Source organism: Leucoraja erinacea, chromosome 10 (assembly GCF_028641065.1).
Source record: "Leucoraja erinacea ecotype New England chromosome 10, Leri_hhj_1, whole genome shotgun sequence".
In the NCBI taxonomy this organism is placed as follows: Eukaryota; Metazoa; Chordata; class Chondrichthyes; order Rajiformes; family Rajidae; genus Leucoraja; species Leucoraja erinaceus.
In genome coordinates this window covers 53,752,162-53,776,251 of record NC_073386.1, presented here as the reverse complement: position 1 = coordinate 53,776,251, position 24,090 = coordinate 53,752,162, and the positions used below count along the sequence as shown (strand labels likewise).

General features: G+C 43.8%; 1 long non-coding RNA gene across 1 annotated transcript in view; it reads right to left on the bottom strand.

Annotated features, from left to right (window-relative positions):
* The window catches only part of LOC129701225 (uncharacterized), a 97,054-nt gene that overhangs the window by 63,670 nt on the left and 9,294 nt on the right, over positions 1–24,090 (bottom strand). Inside the window, exon 2 of the long non-coding RNA XR_008724170.1 lies at positions 17,015–17,242. This is a non-coding gene — a long non-coding RNA (uncharacterized LOC129701225). The remainder of the gene's footprint in view (positions 1–17,014; positions 17,243–24,090) is intronic.

Below are 24,090 nucleotides of genomic sequence, written 5' to 3'. Positions count from 1 at the left end.
CAAACTGCTGTAGAGGCTTGGATTTGAATGTACGGTTCGTGAATGCATGGTTCGTTATCTTGGGAACAGGGTCATCCATGGGGTCACCAAAACAAAACACAGACCAACACCGTCGAGGAAATAACATTAAAAGCACCTCTGCCTCGGAATTTATAGCTCTGGACCTACTGTATGAGTTTAGTTTAGTTTACATAGAAAATAGGTGCAGGAGGAGGTCATTCGGCCCTTCGAGCCAGCACCGCCATTCATTGTGATCATGGCTGATCGTCCCATCAATAACCCGTGCCTGCCTTCTCCCCATAATCCCTTGACTCCACTAGCCCCTAGAGCTCTAGCTAACTCTCTCTTAAACCCATCCAATGATTTGGCCTCCACTGCCCTCTGTGGCAGGGAATTCCATAAATTCACAACTCTCCTGGGTGAAAAAGTTTTTTCTCACCTCAGTCTTAAATGACCTCCCCTTTATTCTAAGACTGTGGCCCCTGGTTCTGGACTCGCCCAACATTGGGAACACTTTTCCTGCATCTTGCTTGTCCAGTCCTTTTATAATTTTATATGTTTCTGTAAGATCTCCCCTCGTCCTTCTAAACTCCAGTGAAAATACAAGCCTAGTCTTTTCAATCTTTCCTCATATGACAGTCCCGCCATCCCAGGGATCAATCTCATGGACCTACGCTGCACTGCCTCAATCACAAGGATGTCCTTTCTCAAATTAGGAGACCAAAACTGTACACAATACTCCAGATGTGGTCTCACCAGAGCCCTATACAACTGCGGAAGGACCTCTTTACTCCTATACTGAAATCCTCTTGTTATGAAGGCCAACATTCCATTAGCTTTCTTCACTGCCTGCTGTACCTGCACGCCAACTTTCAGTGACCGGTGTACAAGGACGCCCAGGTCTTGCTGCACCTCCTCCTTACCTAACCTAATCCCATTGAGATAATAATCTGCCCCTTGTTTTTGCCGCCAAAGTGGATAACCTCACATTTATCTATATTATACTGCATCTGCCACGCATCTGCCCACTCACTCAACCTGTCCAGGTCACCCTGCAACCTCCTAACATCCTCTTCACAGCTCACTCTGCCACCCAGCTTTGTGTCATCCGCAAACTTGCTAGTGTTGCTCCTAATTCCCTCTTCCAAATAATTAATATATATGGTAAACAGTTGCGGCCCCAACACCGAGCCTTGGGGCACTCCACTCGCAACTGCCCGCCATTCTGAAAAGGACCCGTTCACTCCTACTCTTTGCTTCCGGTCTGCCAACCAATTTTCTATCCATGTCAACACCCTACCCGTAATACCATGTGCTCTAATTTTAGTCACCAGTCTCCCGTGCAGGACCTTATCAAAGGCTTTCTGAAAATCTAGATACACTACATCCACTGGCTCCCCTTCATCCATTTTACCTGTCACATCCTCAAAAAATTCCAGAAGATTAGTCAAGCATGATTTCCCTTTCATAAATCCATGTTGACTTGGACTAATCCTTTTACTGCTATCCAAATGCCACATTATTACCTCTTTAATAATTGACTCCAGCATCTTTCCCACCACCGAAGTCAGGCTAACTGGTCTGTAATTCCCCGTTTTTTCTCTTGCTCCTTTCTTGAACAGTGGAATAACATTAGCTATCCTCCAATCCACAGGAACTGATCCTGAATCTGTAGAACATTGTAAAATGATCACCAGTGCATCCACTATTTCTAGTGCCACCTACCTGAGGGCCCTGGGATGCAGACCATCAGGCCCATGGGATTTATCATCCTTCAGTCTCATTAGCTTACCCAATATTATTTCTCGCCTAATGAAAATTTCTTTCAGTTCCTTTACCCCCTTAGATCCTCTGTCCTCCAGTACATCTGGGAGATTGTTTTGTGTCTTCCTTAGTGAAGACAGATCTGGGGGTATGGAGCCTTCTCTACCATTTCCTTGTTGCCCATAATAATTTCACCCATGTCTGCCTTCAAGGGACCCACATTTGACTTTGCTACTCTTTTTGCCTTAACATATCTAAAGAAGCTTTTACTGTCCTTCTTTACATTCCTGGCCAGCTTCCCTTCATTCGTACTTATGTTGTCCTATGAAAGTTTCCCAATCCTCTGTCTTCCGGGTACACTTTGCTGTGTTATACATCTTTTATTTTAGTATTCTATCCCTAACTTCTCTTGTTAGCCACGGTTGCCTCCTACTCCCCTTGAATCTTTCTTCCTTTTTGGAATGAAATGTTCCTGTGTCTTCCGGATTATGCCCAGAAATTCCTGCCATTGCTGTTCCACCGTCATTCCTGCTAGGATCCCTTTCCAGTCTACTTTGGCCAGCTCCCCTCTCAAGCCTTCATAGTCCCCTTTGTTCAACTGCATCACTGACACTTCCGATTTAACGTTCTCCTTCTCAAATTGGAGATTAAAACTAATCATATTATGATCACTACCTCCAAGCGGTTCCTTTACCTCGAGTTCTCTTATCATATCTGGTTCTTTGGACAACACTAAATCCAGAATTGCCTTTTCTCTGGTCGGCTGCATTAAAAGCTGCTCTAAGAATCCATCTCGGAGGCATTCTACAAACTCTCTTTCTCGGGGTCCTGAACCAACCTGATTTTCCCAGTCTACCTGCATATTGAAATCCCCCATCACAACAGTGGCATTACCTTTGTTACATGCCAGTTTTAACTCCTGCTGCAACTTACACCCTACATCCCGGCTACTATTTATTGGTCTATAAATAACACCAATTAGTGTCTTCTTGCCTTTACAATTCCTCAACTCAATCCACAGTGATTCTACCTCGTCACTCCCTATGTCTTCCCTCACAAGGGATTGAATTCCATCCCTCACCAGTAGAGCTACCCCCCTCCTCTGCCCACCTACCAGTCCTTTCTATAGGATGTATAACCCTGAATATTAAGTTCCCAGGCCCAATCCTCCTGCATCCACATCTCAGTAATCCCCACAATGTCATATTTACCAACCTCTAACTGAGCCTCAAGCTCATCTACTTTACTTAGAAACATTGAAACATAGAAAATAGGTGCAGGAGTAGGCCATTCAGCCCTTTGAGCCGGCACCGCCATTCAATATGATCATGAGATCATCCAACTCAGTATCCTGTACCTGCCTTCTCTCCATACCCCCTGATCCCTTTTGCCACAAGGGCCATATCTAACTCCCTCTTAAATATAGCCAATGAACTGGCCTCAACTACCTTCTGTGGCAGAGAATTCCACAGATTCACCCCTCTTTACTTCTTATGCTTTGCGCATTCATATACAATACTTTTAATTATTTTCATACATCGATCCCTATTACACTTGGCCATACTCTCCTATCCCTTTGTGAGCTTCCTTTCCCGTTAATTCTGGGCTCATTAACCATCCCTTTACACTCTTTCCCTTTAACTCCATCCTTGATTATCCCATTTGACACCCCACCCCCCTTATTCAGTTTAAAACCACCCGTGTAGCAGTGGCAAACCTGTTTAGTTTAGAGATACAACCACGGAAGCAGGCCCTTCGGACCACCGAGTCCGCGCCGACCAACAATCCCAACACATTAACACTATCCTACACACATTAGGGACAATTTACATTTATACCAAGCCAATTAACCTGCAAACCTGTATGGCTTTGGAGTGTGGGAGGAAACCTAAGATCTCAGAGAAAACCGACCCAGGTCACGGTGAGAACATATAAACTACTGTAATTACAGACAAGCACGCATCGTCAGGATCGAACCCGGGTCTCTGGCACTGTCAGGCAGCCACTCTACCGCTGGGCCACCGTGCTGCCTGTTATACAGCAATGAAAGAGGCCCTTCGGCCCAGCTTGTCCATGCTGGCCAAAGTGTCGCATCTACTGTACACTAGTCCCACCTGCCTATATTTGGCCCATATCATGTCTACATCTTTCCCATCCATGTATCTGTCCAAATGCCTTTTAAATGTAATTATAGTTTCTGCCTCAACTACCTCCTCTGGCAGCTCGTTCCATACTCCCACTACCCTCTCTGTGAAAAGGTTGCCCCTCAGGTTCCTGCTAAATCTTTTCCCTCTCACCTCTGGTTCTTGATTCTCCTACTCTGGGTAAAATACTCTTTGCACTCACCCTATCTATTCCCTTTTTTGTACACTTCCATTAGATCACCCCTCAGCCCCCTGCGCTCCAAGGAATAAAATCCTAGTCCACGTAACCTCTCCCTGTAGCTCAGGCCCTCGAGTCCTGGCAACATCCTCATAAAGGATGTTAACAGAACTTAAAATGCAAATATTTTGTGAAAGATTGTTGCTGTAGCAATGTTTTTTAGACAGCTGGTTCTCTTGCACAATCATCACTCTAATTCATAATTCTCTGGCCATATGGTTGGTGAATTATTCAGCTGGCCAGACAGCAAAAACGAGAATTTATGCCTAACATTTAAATGAATGTTTGCGGTGAACATCCTAGAGGAGCTCTCTCTGAATTTCTATTGCTTAATTAAACCCAGTGAAGCCTGTGTATCCGATATCTGGCAGAAACGTGAACATTATTGTATAATTTCATCCATAAAGTGTTTCAGAATGATAAATTCATACAGTGCTGTAAATACAAATAAATCTAGAGGAAAGAAGGCACCATGGTAGTCAATCAAAGATGCTCAGTGCCGAGGCGACACGGTGGCGCAGCGGTGAAGTTGCTGCCTTCCAGAACACGAGGCCCGCGTTCCATCCTGACTACGGGTGCTGTCTTTACCGAGTTTGTAGGTCCTCCACGTGACCTGCGTGGGTTTTTCTCTGAGAGCTTCAGTTTCCTCCCACGATCCAAAGACATACAGGTTTGTAGGATAATTGGCTACATTGATAAAATTGTGAATTGTTCCCATTGTGTGTAGGACATTGTTAGTGTGCGGGGATCGCCGGTCGGCGTGCCGAAGTGCCTGTTACCGAGCTGTAAACTACATGCATGGCTTTGAGCCTTAGCTGTACCAGGTTGGACAACTTCAGTGGTCAGTTTAGGCAGACCAATAAAGACTGGAACTGCGACTGCCATCATGATAAGCATTTGGGTGGGGTGGAATTTGTTGTATATGCCTACTCAAGTTAGAACAGAAGTGTGAAAACGCACACCAGTCTGAAGAAGGGTCTCGACCCGAAACAGCGCCTATTTCCTTCGCTCCATAGATGCTGCCTCACCCACTGAGTTTCTCCAGCATTTTTGTCCACCTCCCAATTCAGGGACAGTTTCTTCCCAGCTGTTATCAGGCGACTGAACCATCCTCTCACCAACTAGGGTGATGTTGTGTCCTCCCATCTAACCTCATGGGAAGCCCTGGAACTATCTTTAATCAAACTTTATTGGACTCTATCGTGCACTAAATGTCATGCCCTATATCCTGTATCTGTACACCATGGACAGCTCAATTGTAATCATGTATAATCTTTCCACTGACTGGATAGCATGGAACAAAAAAGCTGTTCACTGTACCTCGTTACACATGACAATAATAACTAAACTAAAATAAACTATAACCAACATCCTGAAGACCATCAACTGTAAAAGCCCAGAGAGTCCAAACAAAGGTTTGTCTAACCTCTCGTGCCTTGACTGTTACCTCCCTTCAGTTCTCTGTGATAATAAGGAAAGCTTTAAGACCTCCCTCCATTCATCTCACTTGGTAAATGAGGCAAGATGGGCAAAGAGCATCTTCCGTCTCTTGCCTGTGACTGTTCCCTACATGTTGATTCACGCAGTCCATCACGGATACTGACCTCCCAACCATCAAAGGGATCTACAGGAGGCAGTGGATATCATCAGGGACCCACACCACCCTGGCCATGCACTCATTTCAACCCTACCATCAGGAAAAGGGTACAGGAGTTTGAAAACCGTGGTCTCCAGGTTCAAGAACTATAAACTATGGAGACACTGCAGATGCTGCTTTACAAGAAATAGACATAAGCTGGGGTAACTCGGCAGATCAGGCAATATCTCTGTAGGCACTGAATAAATAACGGGACCTTTCTTCAGATTGATTGTGGAAGCTGGAAGAGAGAACTATGGAGGAAATTGGAGCAACAACCCTCATATTTCGCTTGGGCAGCTCAAACCCCAGCGGTATAAATATTGACTTCTCTAACTTCCCTCTCTTTCCATCCCTCCTCCTTCACAGTTCTCCGACTAGTCTGACTGTCCCCGTTTACAATTTAACTCTGTTTGCTTTGTTGTTACCTTCTCCTAGCTAACAATGATCTATTCTACATTTTCCTTGATCTCCATCCCCTTTGTCTCGCTTTCACGCCTTACTTTTCCTTATCTCTCTATCTCCCTCTCCCCTGATTCAATCTGAAGAAGGGTCTCGACCCAAAACATCACCCATTCCTTTTATCCAGAGATGCTGCCTGTCCCGCTGCGTTACTCCACAATTTTGTCTCTAACTTAAGAAAACTATGGGTTGTCTTGGTTGCACTAGTATTGGGATTATTGAGTCATTGGGTTCTTTTTGTTTATAGTATGTTATCTATGATTATTGAGTTTGTCAGATGGTTAAGCTGCTGCAAGTACCTATGACAATTAAACACTCTTGACACCTAAGAGATACTGCTCTGCAATAAATGAGCGAATCCATACCAGACCATATCTGAACATCAGCCTCAACTTTGATTGCACAAGGATTTTCAATACGATTTGATTACAATCTTCTTGATAGGTACATTTTATTAAAATGTAGTCAGGTGATTTCATTCTTTCACCCAATCCATGTGCAAATAACACTATATGGGTGATAAGAAGACTCAAGAACATAGAAAACATAGAACACAGGACATAGAACATAATGGTGTACGGTGGCGCAGAGGCTGCCGCACAGCGAATACAGTGCCGGAGATCTGGCTTTGATCCCGACTATGGGTGCTGTCTGTGCAGAGTTTGTACGTTCTCCCCGTGACCTGCGTTGGTTTCCTCCCACACACCAAAGACGTGCAGGTATGTAAGTTATTGTGCTTGATAAATGTAAAACAAATGTCCCTAGTGGGTGTAGGTGAGTGTTTTTTTTTTTTTTTTTTTTTTTTGTTTGTTTATTTTATTAGAAGTTAATACAGCACAAAACAGTACAGTGGAACCTAATTTTAGGTGCCAACTATGTAATACCGTAATCCATTCTATGTACAACCTCTAGTTTTATGTTATAAGAAGGAAGTAAGCAGGACAAGAAAAAGAAAACAATAGAAAGGGGAAAAAGTGGAAAAATAGATAGTAGAGAGTAGAAAAACGTGAAGTGTGTATATAAAAAATAAAAAAAGGAAGAGAGAAAGTGGAAAGTAGAAATAGAAGAGAAGGCCCCTTAAAAGAGAATTTTTCAAATCTGTATTCAGAGATGTAGATCTATCCGCGTCATGAACTGAAATCAGCAATCCTTACGGTACCGCTGCATCACATGATTCCAAAAAGTCGATGAAAGGAGACAACTCCTTAAGAATTGGTCATCCACTATTAGTCGGAGTCTCATTTCTTCAAGGCATGCTATGTCCATCATATTCCTAATCCACATTTTAACAGTTGGTGTGGTTGTATTTTTCCAAAATTTAAGTATCAATTTCTTTCCAATTATTAACCCATAATTAAAAAAAACATTTTGATCTTTATTTAAATTGGTATCTTCTCCTATTATTCCAAATATAATCCATTCCGTTTTGGGTTCTATTCTTGACTTGAAAATCTTTGTAAATATATCAAATATATCACTCCAAAATTTATTCAACTTTGTACATCCTACAAATGAATGTGTTATATTAGCGTTTTGAAACAAACATTTATCGCATCTGGGAGAGACGTTTGGATAAAATTTATTCAACCTCGTTTTTGAATAATATAGTCTATGTAATAATTTGAATTAAATTAAGGTGAGTGTTAATGTGCGGGGAAGGCTGGTTGGCGCAGACCCGGTGGGCCGAAGGGCCTGTTTCCGCGCTGTATCTCTAAACTAAACTAAACTAACGAGTGCAGAGAGAAACCGGCCCTTCATCCCACAATGTCCATGCTGAACATTTTGGTTTAGCTTAGTTTACTGTCGGGATGCAAGCAGAAGCCTCCACGTGGCGCATCCCGGGCAATGCCGACGACAGAAACTGTACCACAGTGACGGACTAAAGTAGCCAATTCTGCAACCAACGACCGTCAACCGTCACTGACCGACCGGAATGACGTGATATAGAAGATGGCCGGACACGAGGGAGAAGAAGTTTATTGTCACATGTACTAAGGTGCAGTGAAAAGCTTTGTTGCGTGCTATCCAGTCAGCAAAAAGACTATACGTGATTGAAATCAAGCCGTCCAGAGTACAGATACAGGATAAAGGGAAAATGTTTAGTGCAAGATAAAATCCAGTAAAGTCAGATAAAAATAGTCCGAAGGTCTCCAATGAAATAGATGGTAGGTCAGGACCGCTCTCGAGTTGGTTGAACGTGATGCAGTACAGTTACAGTACAGCTCAGTTTATTGTTACGTGTGCTGGGGTAGAGTAACAAGCTTTTATTGCGCGCCATCCTGTTAGCGGAAAGATATCCCTCCATTCCCTACATATCCATGTGTTCATCTGAAAGTGTCTTGCATGCCATCGGTGTATCTGCCTCTGCCAATACCCACATCATCGTGATCCTGGCACCCACCACCCTCTGTGTAAAAAAAACTTGTTTCACACACGTCCTATAAATCTTGCCCCTCCCACCTAGACCTTTTACGTTTCAATTTGTTAGTGACCGCAACAAAAGCATTCAATTATTGAAGCGAGTTATTTGTGCAGGATGCACGCGAAAGATGTGGACAAGATTAAAGTTTTTGCTCCCGGTCTGAAAATGGGTCCCGGCCTGAAACATCATCTATCCTTGATCTCCAGAGATGCTGCCTGACCCAGAGTCACTCCGGCACTGTGCTCTTTTGTATAAACCAGCATCTGCAGCTCCTTGTTTCTCCTCTAAAGTTCATACTCATTATGCTCGTGGTCAGTGGCGGACTGGGTCTAAAAATATTGGTTGCCAGGAGACAAAGGGGGCCCACCCACAATTACAATGCTATCATTTAACAGGGGCCCACTTTCCATCACTTGCTATCACTTCATCAGGGGCCCACTTGCCATCGGGCAAGCTGACACCCTGGCCAGTCCGCCACTGCTCGTGGTGATGCACTAAGCTTTCACTGCTTTGCCCTGTAGAGTAACTTTACTTCCAGGGATTAACTTGCTAGGAAATACCGATTTGGTATTGGGATGGAATACCGACTGAGGAAATCTTGTGACTTGAAAGAGATGGTGGAATCTCCAATATTGCCAACTTACCCTCTTGGACTTAGAAGGTGTCAGGGGTTAGAGAAACATAGAAGCATAGACAATTGGTGCAGGAGTAGGCCATTCGGCCCTTTGATCCATCACCACCATTCAATATGATCATGGCTGATCATCCAGAATCAGTACCCCATTCCTGCTTTCTCCCCATATCCCTTGATTCCGTTAGCCGAAGAGCTATATCTAACTCTCTCTTGAAAACATCCAGTGAATTGGCCTCCACTGCCTTCTGTGGCACAGATTCACAACTCTCTGGCTGAAAATGTTTTTCCTCATCTCAGTCCTAAATAGCCTACCCCTTATTCGCAAAACTGTGACCCCTGGTTCTAGACTCACCCAACATCGGGAACATTTTTCCTGTATCTAACCTGTCCTATCCCTTAAGAATTGTATATGTTTCTATAAGATCCCCTTGCATCCTTCTAAATTCCAATGAATATAAGCCCAGTCGATCCATTCTTTCATCATATGTCAGTCCCACCATCCCAGGAATTAACCTGGTGAACCTATGCTGGACTCCCTCAATGGCAAGAATGTCCTTCCTCAAATTAGGAGACCAAAACTGCACACAATACTCCAGGTGCAGTCTCACCAGGGCCCTGTACAACTGCAGTATACTTAAATCCTCTCGTTATGAAGGCCAACCTGCTGTTTGCTTTCTTCACTGCCTGCTGTACCTGCATGCTTACTTTCAGTGATTAATGTACAAGGTCTTGTTGCACCTCCCCTTTCCTTAATCTGACACCATTCAGATAATAAACTGCCTTGTTCTCGCCACCAAAGTGGATAACCTCACATTTATCCACATTATACTGCATCTGCTATGCATCTGCCCACTCACCCAACCTATCCAAATCACCCTGCAGCCTCATAGTATCCTCCTCGCAGCTCACACTGCCACCCAGCTTTGTGCTATCCGCAAACTTGGTGATGTTACATTTAATCGTTAAATTTAATCGTTAATATTTATTGTAAATAACTGGGGTCCCAGTACTGAGCCTTGCGGCACCCCCACTAGTTACTGCCTGCCATTCTGAAAAGGACCTGTTAATTCCTATTCTATGTTTCCTGTCTGCCAGCCAATTCTCTATTTATGTCAATATCCTCCCCCCAATATCATGCGTTCTAATTTTGCACACTAATCTCTTGGGACCTTGTCAAAGGCTTTTTGAAAGTCCAGATACACCACATCAACTGGCTCTCACTGCTTGGTGAGGGCTGTCCCACTGTACGAGCTAATTCAAGAGTCCTCCCGAGTTTCCCCCGATTCGAACTCGGAAAATTACGGTAATAGCCGCTCGTAGGTACTCGGGGCTCTCGTGAAGATTTTCCAACTTGTTGAAAAACTTTCACGAGTCTTTCCGAGCTTACCGCGTTTCCAGAGTACCTACTGTTAGCGTTACGGGCCGCTAAGAGACCTCCCGAGCTCTGACGTACACGCTACGTAATTCCTACGTGCTTACCACAAGTTTGATTTTTTTTAAACTCGGGAGAGCTCTTGAATTACCTCGTACAGTGGGACAACCCCATTATCCACTCTACTTATTGCATGCATCCTCAAACAATTCCAGAAGATTAGTCAAGCATGATTTCCCCTTCATAAATCCATGCTGGCTTTGACCGATCCGGTCACTGCTTCCCATATGCAATGCTATTACACCTTTAATAATCAAGCATCTTCTCCACTCCCGATGTCAGGCTAACTGGTCTATAATTCCCTGCTTTCTCTCCCTCCTTTCTGAAAAAGTGGGGAGAAGGCAGGAGAACGGGGTTAGGAGGGAAAGATAGATCAGCCATGATTGAATGGCAGTGTAGACTTGATGGGCCAATGGCATAATTCTGCTCCTATCACTTATGACCTTATGAACTCTTGAGAGGTGGAGCAGATAAAAGTCTGAACTAGTCTGGAAGGAAAGTTATTCACTGCTGATTTTCCTCTCCATTAAACAATCTGTCTTTTTGATTTAGATTTGAACCACGCACATCTATTATGTATTAAAACTGTGTGGCTGCAGCCTGCCGTCCGGCTGCCTTTCTGCCTTTTGATTCGTTGACGGCTGCTCCTTCCTATCAGCTTCCAACACACTTCAAAACAAAGTTGCAAGACAGGAACACTCTGAACTTTTCACCTCAATGGGATATCACAGCAAGTGCTTCAGCAGGAGGGGGAGGGCCAATTGATATTGCAATTGGAACTGCTGCAGCAGGCAGGGCAGGTGAAATTGGAATTTTTTTTTAATCCACTGCTGAGGGAGGCAGGGGAGTGCTGGAATCTTACATTTGGGAATGGGTTCAGTTCCGTTGGAGGAAACGAGTGCATGGTGGAATATTGGGTTGGGGGATCACACCATTGGGGGAGCGGACCCAACGGGTCTGCACTTGGTCTAGTCTTAATCTAATCTTCCAAAATCTTATGCTTAACCATTAAATCATCCCCAATTGCCCTATGAGCATTGGTCCAAGCGTCCACAGATGATGTACTACAAACTAGCATTAAAACAACTTGTTAATATCAGAACTGCTGCAAAACCCTCAAGGTACAAGCTTGCCTTAATAATCGAATGAAAAATGAAAGGCATCTGGTGATATAAAGATAACCCTGAAATAACTAGGGTCGGAACAGCTTCAAAACATCAGTCTTCATCCATCAGCAGATGTCATGTACATGGAAGAGCCGAGTAGTTGTTCTGCCTTGAAGGAATCATTTGAAACTGAAAAATGCATGTCTGCTATTCTGTCAGAATGTGTCCATGGGCAATATAGTGCTTGGACTGCAAGCAAAATAAAGCTTTTCACTGTACCTCGGTACACATGACAATCATAAACCTAAACTTAAAAGGACACAAAGTTCTGAAGTGACTCAGTGGCTCAGGCAGTATCTCTAGAGAACATGGATAGGTGACATTTTGGGTTGATACTCCTCTTCAGACAGTAACCTGGATAAGTGACCTTTCTGAAGAAGTGTCTCGACCCGTAACATCACCTCTCCATGTTCTCCAGGGATGCTGCCTGACCCCTTGAGTTACTCCAGCACTCTGTGTCCTTTTGTGTATTAACCAGCATCTGCCGTACCTTGTTTCTAACCTAAACCCAAACTGATGGGATGAAATTCTTCTACATCTCTATTCCTGCAAGTGTGCTCCACGTCCCCGCCAACAAGATTTGCTCTGTGAGGCTTAGTTTCAACTTGAAACAGAAATAAAATAACTCTAATGTTGAATTCATCTTTTACGACAGTGAAGAAATACTAATTATCTTGACGTCCCACAATGGCTGAATTTGCACTTTGCTGCAGAGGTAAATCCTATTAAGAGAACTGCGACAGGGCAAATACATTGCAGATGAAGTACAAAGCGATTATGTAATACAGTCAGATCACATCAGGAAAAGGAAGAACTAAATTGCACAAGTCCCAGGGAAATTAATCGTATGTCTGGCAATCACGTTGCAAGATTATAACATGCCAGAGGTACGTCCCAAGCGAGAGAATCTATAACTAATGTATTGTTCACCTGCTGACAGTCACTTAAACCTCTTTTACCAAGTACAGCAATGCCAGGCAATCCATTTTCAACTGAACCTGTGATGATGATCTATCGCAGGTCTTGTATCAAGGAAGACAATCCTCTTTAAAATGACTAATCGCAGATTCACCATGTTTTAACTACAAGCTTGTTTTTGAGTTCCGATCTGCTTTAGTTGAACAACGGAATAAAACAGGGAAGAATCGTCCCCAAATTAAAGGACATGTAAAAATAATTTAAAATTTAGACTTTAAATGAAGTGAAAATTATCATAGTGAAACAGTGTGGAAACAGGCCCTTCGGCCCACCTTGCCCACACCGACCATTTACACTAGTTCCAGTTCCTGCCGGCTTTTGGCTCATATCCCTCTAAACCTATCCTATCCATGTACCTGTCCAAATGTTTCTTAAAACGTTGCGATAGAACCTGCATTGTTTTTTATAAATGAAAAAAATAAATAGATAAAAGCACCTAAAATTAAATAATTAGAAATAGTCAACTATTCAATGACTTTAGACACCCTCATAAGATCACCCCTCATCCTCCTGCACTCCAAGGAATGAAGTCCCAGTCTGCCCAACCTTTCCCATCAGGTCATGCCCTCAAATCCTGACAACATCCTTGTGAATCTGCTCCGCATCCCTTCCAGCTTTATGGTGTATTTTTTGTAGCAGAGTGACCAAAATTCCAGGTACCCAGCCTCACCAATGTCTTTTATAATGTCTTATAAAACTTCTATATCCGAGTCCCTGAGCGATGAAGGTCAGCGGGCCAAAAGCCTTTTTTACCACTCAACTGACTTGGTAATTAAGCGATTCATCTATGCTGATGATCTCTGCATAACAGCACAGGGTACACAGTTCCAAGATGTTGAGACAATGATGACAGAGACACTCACCGGTTTATCTTCATACCACGAGGGAAACCAGCTGCATGCCAACCCATTGAAAACACAGGTCTGTGCATTCCACCCGAGGAACCAAGAGGCTAACCATCTTGTCACATGGTCACATAACGTCACATGATCTGGACTTCCACTAACACATTGCCCACACCCAGTCCACCTTGTAGTCACACTCGGCCGCTGCCTAACATTAAAGGCACATGTGAAAGAAAACTAAAGCAAAGGTGGGCACCCGCAACAACATATTGAACAAACTCACCACCACCAAATGCCAACCCAACAACAGTACATACTACAGCCTTAGCACTCTGCTTCTCTGCAGCAGAACACATACGCCTGCCCTGCTTGGGAGAGATCTACACATGCAAAGAAGATCGACTCATCGTTGAATGCCAGCTGCCATAGCATCACTGGTTGCCTCCGATCTACGGACATAAACAACGTCTACCTATTGGCTGGCATCGCTCCCCCAGACACCAGGAGAGCTGTCGCAAGTAGGACAGGGCATCTGAAACAACTGACAGGTGATACACCCATTACATAACCATGTGCCCCCTCCTAGGTGGTTAAAATCCCGCAAGAGTTTCCTAACTAACGTCACCCCATTGGAAACACCAACTGAAGCTCGCGTCCAGGTGTGGAAGAACAGACTGGCCACTGTCCCTGTTTCCACCAAGATGGGCACATACCAGCAGCAGAGCGGCTACCACCAGGTGCTGATGAACACTGGCTGAACTCGAGACGTCTCAACCGACTGCAAACCAGGGTCGGGCGGTCAAGGGTGACAATGCATAAATGGGGCTCCATCGAGGGTACAACAACCTGTGACTGTGGCACACAGACCCAGACAATGCAACACCTACTGTAATGCCCATTGCTGGATAATCCATGTACTACTGCAGACCTTGCACTTTACACTCCAATAGCACAACGATGTGTACAGCATTGGCGAGCCACTATATAGCATAAGGACATGAAAGAAGACCACTCTATCTACATGCCCCATCCCTTCCCAGGATCTCTGTAACTGCATTCCTACATCCCTCGGTTCCATAACACTTCCCAGGGCTCTACAGTTCACTGTGAAGATCCTGCCCTGGTTCAACTTCCCAACATACAACATCTCACGCTTATCTGAATCAAACTCCATTTTGCCATGCCCTGACTCACTTGCCTAACTGATCAAGATCCCGCTGTCTTCTTGACAACCATCATCTTGACAATCATCCGACTCCAGGGATATGCCCAACTATTCAGGAACGGAGCAGCATCGGAGCGGGTGCAATCGGTCTGATGCCCGGCGGTCAGAGTCCCGATAGCAGAGCCCCAGGGTCGGAGTCTGGAGTCCCGAGGTCACTTGGGGGCCCGACGAGGACAAAATGAGTGGGGACCCGGCGTGGGGGGGGGGGCGCTGACATCTAAGAGGGGCCGGGGCGATGTGGGAGGGGGCGGCAAGAACTAAGGGGGGGGGGTACCATTGGGACAAAAAAAGGGGTACTTGGTTGGCACCCTTCACGTGGCAAATCTTTGTATGGCAGTGTATGCAAAACAAAGCATCTCACTGGGACTACTCACATGGATCTCATCTCACCTCTCTCATCTCTCATCTCTCAGTGTCCAATGGTTCAACGGTGCTTTTACTGTCACTCTTGCTAACACGGTGAAATTGTTTATCTTACAAACAGTCCAGTAGAATATAGCCATAGCCCCGATCCCCGATTAGCAAGTGTACAGAAATAGTCTACTGAGCCCGCTTTCAAGAGGCACCATGCTTTGTCGTCATGTTCGAAGTCTATGCTCTAGTTCTTATGAGCGGCAATTCTTAGTTCCAGGCAAGTCCCAGGCTGTTGCAGCCTCCAACCACTGCCTTGGATCAAAAGACCATAAGTGATGGGAGCAGAATTAGGACATTTAGCCCATCAGTGATCTATCTCTCCCTCCTAACCCCATTCTGGAGGTTAAGAAACCCCTGCCTTCTCCCTATAACCTCTGACACTGTATGAGCAGGGACTCCCACGACCAGGTCGGCATCCCGCAGGGTCCAATGAGCGGGATCTGGCTCGCAGCATCCTCCTGCAGGCCACGTTCCACCAGTTCTTCCATTCGGCCAGGCAAGGCCCACGGCCTCCCAGGAGTGGCAGCCACGCACGGCCACCTGCTTGAATTCCCTGCAAGTTTTTGTTTCTGTATGTTACGAGGAAGACCTAGACTTGTTTCCATCCAGACGATAATCCAGCAGCTCCGGGCCAAGCAGAACATAACACCTTCCTGAGCTTTGCATCTTTCAGGCTCCTTCTCGTCAGGAGCAGAGGAATCTAATCCTGGGCTGTACAGTGGCGCAGAAGGTAGGCTGTGGGCCGAGCATCAAAAATGTGTCTAGAAATCAGCTTTCGTGACCCAAGTCACCAAACTACATGACATTTTCCACAGATTTAGATGAAATATAATTGAGAAGGAAGTCTTAACTCGTCAATGCCAAAAGTTGCACATTAATTAATTAAACTAGTTAGAAAATGAGATTGGGAAAGTAAGCGCCATCTAGTGGCCAATGCCCATATTACACGAAGGGCCGCCTATTTCCGTGTTGCAGTCCATTTAAACTATACATTATTATACCTATATATATATATATGATTACAGGTTACAGGAGACATTTACAAGTTATATATGTATACTTGTAAATGTCTCCTGTAACCTGTAATCATATATAATTAAGTATAAGGGTCAGGCAGAGACTACAAAGAAAACACATCTCATAGTCATTAAGTCTGCATGGACTTCAATTCATAACATTTCAACTTCTTCTTAATGTTAATGAGAATAACACTGTTACTACCATAGATAAATTAGTGCAAGTTCATATACACCAATTCATTTCTACATAAACATATTCTACATAAATATTCACTATGTTAAATACATAGGCCTCGCGATCGGAGCACCTTTTCCCGGTAAGTTATCTCAGGCAGCTCCGAGATTAGATGGTTAAGACTTATTACTCTACAACAAGCTGGCATTAGTGAAAATGTATACTTTACCTTGTTATTGATACATATAGTTTAGACCCTCAACTTCATGAATGAGTGAGTGAGTATGAGTGAATTAATGAATGAGTGAATGCAGGAATGAATAAGTGAGTGAATGATTGAGTGAATGAATGAGTGAATGTACAGCCTCCAAATCTCATTTTTTCACATTATAAAGGGTCCAATTAAATTAATTAAAGTCCATACAGATTAATTTTCATAAATTCAGACTTTAGATCTTACCTTTCAGTTTGAGTTCTGAAACTTTGTGTTGCAGCACCTCAGCAGGGACTTTGCTTTCAAGACTTTCTTCCACTTCTATCCACTTAGCTGTACATTCTTCAGACTTCTTAAAGCTTTTCTCACTAAATTCAATTACCCTGTTGCAATTTTCCACGACAAAGAACCTTCATCGGAATCTCCAGTAAAACAGGCATCAGTGAAGTCCTCTCAGCCATGTTGTGTGCTAGCCTGAAACAAAGCACGTGATTGGCCAACTGGCATACAACTAAATGTTAAACGAGCTTCGATTGTACTAAAGATACCCGAAATTTTTCCGGTTTTTCTCTAATTTAATAAAAATGTGCAAGTCTTGTTCATGACGAGTTTCAGGGGTGATTTATATAATTTTTTTACACAATATGTGAAAATTTCATGTAGTTCTGTGACTTGGGTCACGAAACACTGGAATAAAGCTCCTCGGCCCACAACGCCAGGGACCCGAGTTCGATCCTGACTTCGGGTGCTGTCTGTACGGAGTTTGCTCGTTCTCCCTGTGACCGCATGAGTTTTCTCCGGGTGCTCCTGTTTCCTCCCACAGCCCAAAGATGTGCGGGGTTATAGGTTAATTGGCCCTCTGTAAGTTGCCGCTAGTGTGTAGATAGTGGATGAGAAGGTGGGATAGTTCAGTAGTTTTTCGTTACAGATGCAACTTCATATCCAGCTCCCACCCCCTTACGCCATCTGACAGCCCTTCGGCTGGGCCCTGATAAGCCTTTGGGAGGGTTATCGGTGCTGCTGACCGATGAGCCTTCAGCGGGCCCCAGGTTGCGCCGTCTAACGAGCCTTTGTGCAGGTTCCCAACTCCATCGACTGCCGAGTGTGAGCAGGCACCACACTTCGGAAAGGCCTCGACCGCAAGGATAACATAGGACTAGTGTGAACAGGTGATTGATTGATGGTTAATGAGGGCTCAGTGTGCTGAAGGGCCTGTTTCCATGCTGTATCTCTAAACTTTAGACTTTAGCGATACAGCATGGAAATAGACCTTTGGACCATAGGTTTGAATGTCACCTATCCATTTCCTCCAGAGATGCTGCCTGAACCACTGAGTTACCTCATTGATACTTACTGAACAGTGGGCGGCCTGGATAGAGTGGATCTGGAGAGTCTAGGTCTAGAGGGCACAGCCTCAGAATAAAAGGATTTAATTTTAGAAAAGAGATGATGAGAAATTTATTTCATCAGAGGGTGGTGAATCTGTGGAATTAATTGCCACAGATGGCTGTGGAGGCCAAGTCATGGAGTATTTTTAAAGCAGCGACAGGTTCTTGATTAGTAAGGGTGTCAAAGGCCATGGGGAGAAGACAAGAGAATGGGGTTGAGAGGGGAACTTAGATCAGCCCTGAGTACCCCTCAGATTCAATGTGCTCCTGTGACTTATGAACTTTACTAACTCCAGCGCTTTGTGTTTGGACCAACACACAAAGTGGATTCTATTTAAAACCACATTCTCTGATAATTTGATCATGTCAAATAGGAACAGGGTCAGAGGTTATGGGGAGAAGGCAGGAGAATGGGGTTAGGAGGGAGAGATATATCAGCTAATTCTACTCCTATTCCTTATGACCTTAATGATAACAGATACATTAAACAAATATTTTACTTGTGATTGTTGCTTACAACAACCATAAAATCCTTTGGTGCCTCTGTGAAAGACAGCACTGGTAGCAATTAATTCCAGACACAAGCACAGTCCTCACTGGGAATAGCAGCCTCTTACTGACTGCAGCATCCAGCACGTCACCACAATTGCAATCGGAGAACAAGACTGAAAAGTCGAAGGTAGGTGCAAAATGCTGTAGTAACACAGTGGGACAAGCAGCATCTCTGGAGCGATGGTCTCTCCAGACATGCTTCCTGTCCCGCTAAATTACCCCAACATTTTACATCTACCTTTGATTTAAACCAGCATCTGCAGTACTTTCTTACATATGACTGAAAAGTCCATGGGTCTGTCTGAGTTACGGCAGCCAGCTGCATTCTTCTGCCAGGGCTGTGATATTCTTTACAGAAAAAAACATGTTAAAGCGACCCTGATATCATTAAGTAGCAGTAAATATTGAATAAGATCAAAAGAGAAACAGGAGTGCGGGGAATGAGGGAATCTAATCAGAGACTTTCTAAGGCCTCAACATTTGTTTTTGGGTTGTAATTGCCTCCTATTTTTAACTAATAAACCTCTAAACTCTAAAGGTTTATTTAATAGATAATGCAATAGGTTTACAGTAGGGCCTACAAACAAGATGGCACCCACACACTGAATGCTGGTCTCAGAAGTGCACCTGCATCACTCATTACAATCCTTCCACTCTTTTAAATCTCTACTCCAACAGCAACATTTCTTACTTTTCCCTTCCCCTTTATCTGCACACCCTGAATGGATTTTTAAGGTTCAAACACCATCTTTAATCGGACTTTACTGGACTTCATCTTGCACTAAACATTATTCCCTTTATCCTGTATCTGTACACTGTGGATGGCTCGATTGTAATCGTGTATTGTCTTTCCGCTGATTGGATAGCACACAGAAAAACTCAGGGGTAACTTTTTCACTCAGAGGGTAGTCCGTATCTGGATTGAGCTGCCAGAGGAAGTTAGAGCAAATAGAATTATGGTTTTTAAAAGACATTTGGACATGTAGAGTCATAGAGTGATGCAGTGTGGAAACAGGCCCAGTGACACTAGTTCCACATGCCTGCATTAGTCCCATATCCCTCTAAAACTGTCCTATCCATGTACATGTCTAATTACTCCTTAAACATTGCGATTGTCCCGGCCTCCATACCTCCTCTGACAGTTCCTCGTCCATACACCCACCGCCCTTTGTGTGGAAAAGTTACCCCTCAGATTTCTATTAAATATTTTCCCCTTTACCTTAAACCTATGTTTTCTGGTCCTTGATTCCCCCACTCAGGGAAAGAGACTGTGCATTTGCCCGATCCATTCATCTCATGATTTTATATACCTCTATAAGATCACCCCGCATCCTCCTGCACTCCAGGGAATAGTGTCCCAGGCTTCTCAACCTCTCCCTACAGCTCAGACCCTCGAGTCCTCGCAACATCCTTGTAAATCCTCGCTGTACCCTTTTCAGCTTGACAACATCCTTCCTATAACATGGTGCCCAGAACTGAACACAATATTCTAAATGCGTCTTCACCAATGTCTTATACAACTGCAACATGACCTCCCAACATCTCCATATGTATAGATAGGAAAGATTTAGAGTACGATGGTAGAAATGGGACTGGCCTAGCGTGCCAACTTGGTTCATTCAAAGATGACATTTTCTGTCATTTCACAAATCTGATAAATATTTTTAAAAATAAAACTAACAAATACGTTGCAAAGAACACTGTACCTCGGTACGTGTGACAATACCTGAAATTAAACTTATGGCCCTGTCCCACGATACGAGTTCATTCAAGCGCTCTCCCGAGTTTAAAAAAAATCAAGCACGGAGAATGAACGTAGCGGGTACGTCGGAGCTTGGGGACGTCTCTTAGCGACTCGTAAAGCTACTGGCAGGTACTCAGGAAGACTCGCTAACAGCAGGTAAGCTCAGGAAGATGCATGAAGATTTTTCAACATGTTGAAAAATGTCCACGAGAACCACGATTACTTATGAGCGATCATTACTGTAAATCTCCGAGTTCGAATCAGGGCAAACACGGGGAGAACTCTTGAATGAACTTGTACAGTACAGTGGGACAGGGCTTTAAGCATGCTTCCTGTAATTGGACGAGTTTTCAGTTTTAGCAGCGTCAGGCAGTGGTCTGGAAAACAATTTAATAATTTCTTTTCTACAGCAGAAGTGCTGCTGTGACTAAATTTTGTGTTTTATTGGAATGCGAAGCTTCATTTTATTCATATAAATCTATACATGAGCACAGGTGCTTAAAACATGCCCAGAGGTTGCAATTATCAGTCAGATATGACTACATTTAACATATACGTTTGCTTGCTATGTTTTCAATTTCAACAGAAATAATATAAATGCACTAAAACTAACTGGATTATTCACTGAAATCTGCAGAGACAGTGGCTAGCTGTGGGGTAGAAGAAACATGTCAGTATAATGTAAGAAGGAAAAGTTTGACAAAGACATAAAATGTTAATATGACAGAAAAATACCAAAAAGAAACTGCAAGACTATTCCAATGTTTTTCATCCATAGAGAGAGGATCATATAACCAATTGTCCAAATCCAATTTAATCGAGCCTGGTGTTTAATATAATTCACCCTGGAGAGAAGGGAAATGCTCAGATATAAAACATCTGGGCAGATAAATCAATTTCAAGGCTATAAAAAAGAAATAGAAAAGATAAACAAAGATATTACAAATATCATGAGTGGGATAATTAAAAAAAAAACACAGCATTGAGAAGAAATCGCCAGAACATTCACAGAAAGTGTCATTTTACATCAATGATTTGAGCCATGACTACAAGAGGTTGAAGATATTCAATGCTAACATCAAATATATGCTATGGAGATACCAAACATGGCGACATTGTGGTGAGACAAATGGCCAAAATAAGTATAAAATAATATTCATAACAGAGATAGTTCTTGTTTCTCTTGTGAACTAGTCAGGAGAGGTTCAAACTGAGTCCCGACCCGAAACGTCATCTATCCACAATTCCCCGAGATGCTGCCTGACCCGCTGAGCAACTCCAGCAGTTTGTGTCTTCTTCAAATACAAATGAATCAGGCAAAGGCGAGAATGGTAGTTTTAAGTGGACCTTTACTAAAAGTCTTTCAGATTAATGACCTTGCACGCCATTTTAGACAATTTCATGACTGCATCAATCCTGTATAGATTTTCTGATGCTCATTGGACAGAATTATAGACCTAAATGCAAAGAGTACCTGTTAATATTCTGGGATGCCATCAGTAACTTTGCATTTCTATCAAATTGTCTGTTTTTTTTACGTACTGAACTTTTTATTGTTGTTTATTATGGTGTTTAAAGAGTACCATATTTACTAACCTGGAGAAAAGGAATAGGTGACGAGACACTTCATCAGACTGACACTCAGGGAGGGAGATCTAGAGGTATGGAAAGGTACATAGAAAATAGGGTGCAGGAGTAGGTCATTCGGCCCTTCGAGCCTGCACCGCCATTCAATATGATCATGGCTGATCATCCAACTCAGTATCCTGTCCCTGCCTTCTCTCCATACCTCCTGATCCCTTTAACCACAAGGGCCATATCTAACTCCCTCTTAAATATAGCCAATGAACTGGCCTCAACTACCTTCTGCGGCAGAGAATTCCAGAGATTCACCACTCGCTGTGTGAAAAAAGTTTTCCTCATCTCGGTCCTAAAAGATTTCCCCTTTATCCTTAAACTGTGACCCCCTCGTTCTGGACTTCCCCAACATCGGGAACAATCTTCCTGCATCTAGCCTGTCCAACCCCTTAAGAATTTTGTACGTTTCTATAAGATCCCCCCTCAATCTTCTAAATTTTAGCGAGTGCAAACCGAGTCTATCCAGTCTTTCTTCATATGAAAGTCCTGACATCCCAGGAATCAGTCTGGTGAACCTTCTCTGTACTCCCTCTATGGCAAGAATGTCTTTCCTCAACTGTACGCAATACTCCAGGTGTGGTCTCACCAACTGCAGTAGAACCTCCCTGCTCCTATACTCAAAACCAGGAGAGAGGCAGACAGAAACCAGGAGGTACAAAACAAGCAGCTTTCAGACTTCCCCCTGACTCTCAGTGCGAAGAAGGGTCTCGACCCGAAATGTCATCTATTCCTTCTCTCCAGATATGCTGTCTGACCCGCTGAGTTACTCCAGCATTTTGTGTCCATCGTCGGTGGAGACCAGCATCTGCTGTTCCTTCCTGCACATGTTTACATGCCTGTTGTGCTGCTGCAAGTCAGAATTTCATTGTTCCATTTCGGGACACTGGACAATAAAACACTCTTGACTCGACTCTTGACCAGTTAAAGTTCTATGGAGTGCAGAGTATCTATTTCATAAATAGGAAAACTTCTCAACAGCTTAGAGGCAGACCCACAATAATGTGATCAATACCAGCGTGTTCGATTCTAGTTTTGAAATGTTACCTGTACTCAGCTCTCTTGCTGCCAATTTATATTGACAATAGCAAAGCTCAGAGGGAGGACCACTGATCCCATTATAGCTGTGCTCTGACAATGTGTTTAGCAGAAAATAATTTACTTGTTCCAATCTGAGTAAATCCTATTTTCATTCTTTCACTTAAATAGCTCATTGATTCGAGAGGCAAAAGGCAAATGTGAATATGTAATCGCGCAGAAAGGCAATACAATTAAGGTTATATTAGCACGGTGCTATGATATGTCAGCAGAGACATTCAAATCTCTAGCTGTATGTCAGTGGATGCGAAATTTGGTGACAACTCAATCAATTCTCGGTTGCAAAGTGCCAGCCAAAATGAAGATGAGCTTATCATTAAATTATTCTGTGGCATTCTCAACCAGATAGCTCAGGGGCAGATGGAGTGCATCTTAATTCATCATATGCTCTCCTTCAAGGTCATGGAACAGCATAGAACTGGACAGCAGAGAATGTTCAACCACACACGCTGTTCGCACCGGAGGCCAGGATCAAACCTGCGTCTCTGGCAGCAGCTTTGACACAGCAGCTCTAGTTTTGTTTAGAGATACAGCGCGGAAACAGGCCCTTCAGCCCACTGAGTCCGCACTGACCAGTGAGCCCCACAAATTAACTGTAACGGGTATAGCTTGGACCCAATAGCAGCACAGAATCAGGCAGGTATAATTGGTCATGAACTTTATTACGATACTGTAACACAGAGTAGTAACACAGGAATGGGTACACCGTACTCACACAGAGGCTCAGGATTGAGCGAGGGTTCCGAAGAGGGACAGGCAGGAAGTCGAGGAGCCGTTGCAGGGATACACCAAACAGCCCAGGAGAGAGGCAGACAGAAACCAGGAGGTACGGGACGAAGGCCGTGGTCGGGGACAGAAGGCTGAGGTGATATCCGGGAAGACGACAGGACGGAATGGTCAGGGGC